Source organism: Gossypium arboreum, chromosome 2, assembly GCF_025698485.1.
Source record: "Gossypium arboreum isolate Shixiya-1 chromosome 2, ASM2569848v2, whole genome shotgun sequence".
Lineage (NCBI taxonomy): Eukaryota > Viridiplantae > Streptophyta > Magnoliopsida > Malvales > Malvaceae > Gossypium > Gossypium arboreum.
The window spans coordinates 99,232,293-99,239,936 of NC_069071.1; positions in this window are offsets into that span (position 1 = coordinate 99,232,293).

Sequence of the window (7,644 nt, forward strand, 5' to 3'; positions counted from 1 at the left end):
TATCGCCTATTCATTTCATTTTTCATTGGGGAGTTTCAGATATTTATAGGCTTTTTATGTGGTTCCCTTAAGCCAAATGTCTTACAAATGGAAGTTAATAATTGAGTAATGGTCTTGATATTTTACTGAGATGTTTGTATTATATTTATATATTATATAATATATATAATTTTTTTAAGTTGAAAATTTAAGGTCGCACAATGAATTATCAGTGCCATAACTCCAGGCCTTTCTTCTAGAGCTACTTTTATTAGTTTACCCCCAATATCTAAGCCAACGTCAGGTTTCCATACACCAAGGTCACACGCTGCTTTTGACCAACCTCCAATGGTGGGTGAAGCTTGGGATGCCTTGAGAATGATCATTGGTGTATTTTCTTGATCAACCAGTTGGGACTATTGCAGCCTTGGATAGTGTCCAAGAAAATTAAAATTATTATTTTTAAGAAAAACTCATTTTAAAATTAGATTTTGCATATTTTAATGACCAATTAAACCTGATTTAACTACGATTAATTAACATACATATACATACACCTTCAATTGAGTTTATTGACATTGATCAAGCCTCAATTATATAGAACTAGACAATCAATTTCATGCATATCAAACACTGAATAAATCAAACAAGTGGCGTACCTTAGCCGCTAGTAAACCACTCCATGGAAGCTTCATTTAAACAATCGTTAGTACAAATTTCATGCCTCACACATCGTGTTATCAATCACCGTGTTATCAAGCAACAATACACCGTAAATCATTCAATAATTAAACTCAAACATGCCTAAAAATTATTATAAAACTATCCAAAATAAAATGTCTATTGTCCAAAATCCAATTACAACCAAAATTAAACTAATTCCCGGGAGTTCCACAATGCCCGATTACAGTCTCTAAAACGTGTAATAAAGTATCTACCAAGTCTAAAACTCTCGGAACTCTCTTGCTCGGCTCCTTAACTCTTCAAGCCCGATGATTATCTGCACAAATTGTGAGGGTGTGAGCTTTAAAATTCTCAATGAATGTTAATAAAAATGACTAGTAAATCAACATCCAAACCATGCTTAAATTTCATCCAATCAATCGCCAATTATCAGCCATAATAATGAAACATGTCAATTTAATTTCTATATGCTTTATCAATATCAAGAATCAATTATTCACGGTTTACAAACATCGAATGATATAACAGTAATCACACATAAATACATTGGCATACACTTCTTATGGCTTAATCGGGTAATTATACATTGAATAAACAGATTTCCAAACTCCAACAAATATCAAATACAGTCCCCCAAGTTGAGCGGGATGAAGCACATGCTCGCTTATAGCGCCTCAAATAACCCAATGAGTGGAGACTCATGCTCAACACTCCCTTATCTACTCCAAACAAATAAATCCACCTAGAGTCATATGCTCACAATGTCACAAATAAAAATGAGTACTTACAAATCCTATGACATGCTAACTATATCCAATGGATCCACCATACATGTTTCTAATATATTCAGTCAAACAAGACATATAAATCAGTCATTATTGTGCTCAATTTAATGTGTCAAAATGTTTATGTGTAACATGTAACATAGTCATTTAACATCCAATTAAATCAAGCATTTCATTTGCCATGTTCAAAAGTTCAATTACCAATTGTAACACTAATACATGATGATAAAAAAACTCCAATCACTATGCTCTAATCATCAATATAATTAGCCCAATTATATTATACAAAATCACCTAAATACTTACTTACCATTATTCAATAAAAATTTAACTCTTGTACATATAATATCAATCTTGCAAAAAATAAGTCATTCAACCATAATTAAACAATTGAAGTCATCAATTAAACTACTTCTCAAAAATAAATAAGGGTCAATTTACCAAATCGCCCTTAGAAACTATAACAACTCGTTTTCAGTAATATCAAAAATAGTGGTTTCAGGACCACAATTCCAACTAGTAAATTATCATTTTATTATTATTTTAACGTCTATATATTAAGATAAAATTTTGTTAAGAAATTTTGATGTTTAAGTAGTTAATTAAGTGAAAAGGAATAAATCGTGAAAGGTGAAAAAGTTGAGTTCTATGAGTTAAAAGGGTCAAATGGCTATGAAACTTTAAACCAAAAGGACTTTAAGGGTAAATAAACCATTTAATAAATTAGTGGATGTGCATGGCATGGTTTATTGAAATTTTGTTAGTTTTTAAAGGTTAATTTGGTAATTAAGTAAATTAATTTAAAACAAAAAGGAATCAAAAGATGGTATCAATGATAGCACTAGAAAGAACATAGGTTTCCCCCCTTACTTATTGGTTAAATTGTTCCTATTTAGTTATCTTTACCATTCATTTTAGCTTTTCAGTTTAGTAAATTGCATTTTATAGCTCAGTGAATCCTAGTCTATTTTATCCTTAATTTTTCTAGCTTATTGCGTTAATGTTGTTGCATGAGTTAATCCCAGATTACATCTAGAATTGTCGCCGCACTTGACAATTGTCTAGATAAGAACCAAAATTTCGTGAGCTGTCCAGTCTGGTATAACCAACCTGTACGTACAAGGACAAAATAATTTTAAGGGAATGACACTTGTACTATGAGAGGAGGACATAAAAGGTGGAGTGAGTAGAAAAAGAGGTTTTTTTCTCCACCATCATCTTCATCATCTTACTTGGAAGCTTGTGGTCATGGTAGCTTAAGCCTCTCACTGGTGAGCTAAAGTGCAAACTGAATGCAGACTAGCTCCTAACGGGGAGATCTAAGTGCGAGACAAGAGGGAATAGAGAGATTTAGTTGAGTTGTCTAGGAATAGAATTCTCCACTCGATTTTTTCTTATTTCTTTCTAAATGTTGGTGATTACTCTTTGATTTCTGATTGTATGGAAGTACTGATGAATTCTTGGTGAAATGTTATCTTATTAATCTTACTTTTATTGTTTAATTTTGGGTTTGAATTTTTTTAACACGGAAGTGTTATTGCAGTGACAGTTTGATCCAACAAGCATTTCAACGGAATTTGAGTGAGGATTAGAGGAATTTAGTCCACTTGTTCTTAACAGTACCGTATTGCCATCATCGGAAGGTGAGGTTAATATGCATGTTTAAGTCTCAGATTAAATAAAGGAGTAACACTGGGTAAGATTTACATTGAATCTTATTGCTTCAACAATCACCTATCTTTTTATACCTTGTGAGAACTTAGTATTCTGCTGAAGATTCATGTTGGGGATCCCAGTTTATCATTATCATATTTTATTTTATTATTTTCAGTTTATTGCATCGACAACTATTCTCACAATTTATCTTGTTTCCATCTAGTTGTTGCACCAACATTAATAAACAAAATACTATCATCCCTGTGGGATCGATATCTGACAGACTCATATCTGTCTACTATATTTTCATCAAAAGTGTACGATTGTACATTATTGTTGTGACGTTAAACAGCCGATCAAGTTTTTGGCGTCGTTGCCAGGGATGGCGTTTGTTTGATGTTTGTTTTTGTTTTTTTGTGTTTTTGCACTTTATTTTCCTTATATAATATTTAGTTTTCACTAATTGGTTTTTCTTTGTTGCTATTTATTTAACTTCAATTTAGGTGTTTTATGACTTGAAGAAATTTGGATTTTCTTACCGATTTTGATCCAGAAATTGAAAGGACTGTTCAGAGTAGACTTCCAGAACAAAGAAGTATGGCTCTACCAGGAAACAATGCAGCCATACCCCCGATGCAATAGTAAAATGTTAATAACCCATTGTTGTTGTAAGATACTCGTATACAAAATAGGATTATACAAGATTTTGTAGTACCTGTTTTGGATGATTTACAACCAGGAGTTGTTAGGCCAGCAATCCAAGTTGGGAATTTTGAACTCAAGCTAGTAATGTTTCAAATGTAGAATTCTAATGGACAATATGTTGGACTGCCACACGAAGATGTGAAAGAACATCTTAAATCTTTTTATTGATCTATGTTTCTTTTATTCAACAAGGCATTATTGATAATGCTTTGAAGATGCAATTATTTCCTTATTCCTTACAGGGAAGAGCCCGTACTTGGTTTTTTAGACTACCTGCCAGATCAATTACTTTTTGGGATGCATTAGCAACACAGTTTGTTTTGCGATTTAACCCACCGATAATGAATACTCGTCTTCGAAATGATATTACTACTTATATCAGTTGGATGATGAAAATCTTTATACCATATGGGAACATTATAAATCTTTACTCCGACATTGTCCCATGCACGGCATTTAACTAGAAACACAAATTGAGATTTTTTTTATAACGGGTTGAATTTACAAATAAGGAATCATGTCGACGCATCAGCTAATGGATCTCTGCTGGATTGTACTTATAATGGTGCTGTGAGAATTCTTGAAAGAACTGCTCAGAATGATTATCAATACCCTATCTCCAGAGTTGCACAAGCAAAAACTACTCCAAGAGTTATTAAGTTGGATGTAATAATTGCACTAACTGCTCAAGTTTCTTCTCTCACAAACATGATTAAAATATGCAAGGGACTAGTGGTGTTGCACCTATACAAGTCACTCAGCAAGTTGATGTTCCTACCTTTTTTCGTGAGATTTATAGTGACAACCATAGCTATGAAAATTGTCTGCAAGATGCAGAGAATGCCTGTTATATTAGTAACATCCGCAACAATTCTTATGGAAATTCTTACAACAACTCTGTACGCAACTAACAGTTTGGAGAAACTCAGAATGCTGGACAAATATGAGAATACATCTACTCAGGGCAATTATAATCACAGGTAAAGGAACTACAATCAACAAAAGCAGAACTACAATCAGCACACTCAGATGCATCTGCAACAAGGCTAGACACATCTACACCAAAATTCGATGTAGCCACAATACTATTCACTACCAAATCAACATGTTCAAGGACATCGAAAACAACCATACACTAAGCTTCTACTTCTGACCTATTAGCAACTCTTGAACTGTTAATGCGAGAGCATATTTCTCATACGGAAGCTATCGTACAAGGGAATTCATCTTCGATTTTTGACCATTGGAAGAGCAATTAGGACAACTTGCTTCAAATCCGAATACTCGACCACCAGGTTTATTACCTAGTGGAAAATCCTATTCCGAGGGGAAAGAACATTGTAAGGCTATCACTCTTAGGAGTGGTAAACAAATTAGAGAACCGTTTATCGACTCTACTATAGCACTTCAAGATAGAGATGGAGTGGTCACTGGTGAGAAGGTTGAATCTAAAGAATTTTTCATGAATCAAACAAAGAAGTTCCACAAATTGTCACTCATATACCCGATTTCATACCTTCAAAACTATCGACGCAATCAAAGGTGTCGGCGTAAGAAGATATATCTCTACCTTTACCCTTTCTACAAAGATTCATGGAGAATGAGCATGACAAGTAGTATCAGTAGTTCGTAGACACACTGAAGCAACTACAGATAAATATTCTTTTAGTGGAAGTTCTAGTAAAAATTCTGAGTTATGGGAAATTTATGAAATACCTCTTGTCTAAGAAGAAGAAGCTCACTGATATTGAAACTATTGCACTCACAGAAGGTTGTAGTACTATTTTGACAAACAAGTTGCTCCTTAAATTAAAAGATCCTTGGATATTTACCATCCCATGTTCAATTGTTAATCATTATTTGGGTAAGGCTTTATGCGACTTAGGAGCTAGCAGTAACCTAATGCCATTATCCACTTTCCGAAAGTTGAGAATTGGTCACATGAAATCTACTACAGTGACAGTACAACTAGTAAATCGATTTTCTCAAAATCATATCTTTTTACCTTTAAACTGTTCTCCCTCAACAAAAGATGGCCAAAACAAGAGGCTCGGTCAAGAAAACCACTAAATCTGTTAGAGAACATGCGTCTTCTACTACCACAGTTCGTGAATTAGAATCCCCTAGGCCAGTGCAGACAAATGAGCCAGTAATCTTTTTGAATAAACAACAAATGAACGATTTCACAACAATATACTGAAGCGAAAATTCTATCCCGAGTAGGGCATTTCCCTTTTGCCACAACAAGACTTGGGTAAGCAAGTCTCCAAAACCATCTCGAAGTTAAAACAGAAGACCATTTACACCCATCTTGACAGCTACTCTCCTTTACTGGTACATGAGTTTTATGCTAATCTTTACTATCATGAGTTAGAGTTCGTTTTCGTTCAATAAGGTTTAATACCATAGGACGCTGCAACAACCAACGAGGTGTACAACACCAAGGTCGATGTCGATGAACACTGCGAGTTCATGGATGACATCAGAGATGAAAAACGAGATCTGTTGGTGAGAGACTTGTGTGTCAAGGGAGCAGTGTAGAATGGTTCCCATAAAAAAAATTACACGATGCACCGTCGCTTCCTGACGCTACAAGGAAAAATTTGGTTTCATTTTGTCAACTGCAGGCTAAAGTCCTCCACTCACAGTGCTACAGTCACCCTAGATAGAATGTGTCTAATACATTCTACTGTCAAGGGAAGAAAATTTGATGTAGGCGTAATACTTCACCAAGGCTAAAGTCCTCCACTCACAGCACCACAGTCCCCCTAGACAAAATGTGTCAAATAAATTCTATTGTTAAGGGCAAAAATTAATGTAGGCACAATACTTCACCAAGAAATAGTTGACTGCGCTGCAAGGCAGACTAGGATATTGGTTTTCCTATCACTGGTGATGTTATTATGCCAGCAAAGAGAAATCGTGCCCTTTGCTGGTGAGGAAGTCTTGGAAAATAAAGGCCCAATCAATGAAGCCTCTATAAAAAGAATAACTAGAGGCAATAACACACCAATATTGAAGGAAGCGAAGACTAGTAAGACAAGAAAGGGTAAAGCCAAATCCGACAAAAATGGAACAAACTTAAATGTAGAGACATCATTATGGCATAAACTAAAAGATGTTGAAGAAATGGTAAATTACATCAACAACAGGCAAATTCGGCTTGTCACTATAGTAGAAGATATGGAGAAATCCCAGAATTTGTTTTATGCTTATACTGGAGCCTGGAATAGTTCTATTGTAGCGACATTAGACCAACTAAGCCCATCATTACTATTGAAGTTCCCTATATTTCCATAAATCATTCGCAATTATGACCCCTCTTCCTCGGATGAAGACTTAGAAGATCGAGATAAACCGGTGGCATCCCCACTCATTATGCAGGTCTCTGATACTGAGAAAGAAAAGGAATCCAGGGAGCTTGAAAAATGCCTACGAAAGATTGATAGCTTGTTTGATGATAGTATTTTTGCTGATCAAGAGGACACTGTTTTTGAGAAGGAAATTGCTGCTGCAGAAGAGGAAATTGTTGCTGAAGAAGAAGAAGTTGCTGAAAATAAGAAAGAAAAAGAAGAAAAAGATTTTGTTGAGATGATTATCACTGCACCAGAGTCTATGGGTACAAATATTAATAATTTAGAGTGAACTGAAGTAAGACTGGCGGAAGATGTTGAGGTAACCAGTGAGGAACAATGTAATTCATTGGCAATAGTGGTCTATATTGGACCACTCCAAGTGGCCTCTCCTACACAAACAACAACCAATAATACCGGGACAGAGCCTGGCACTGAGGAGCAATCCGAAGACTGTGCAAAGCCCAAAGAAAAGAAAAGAA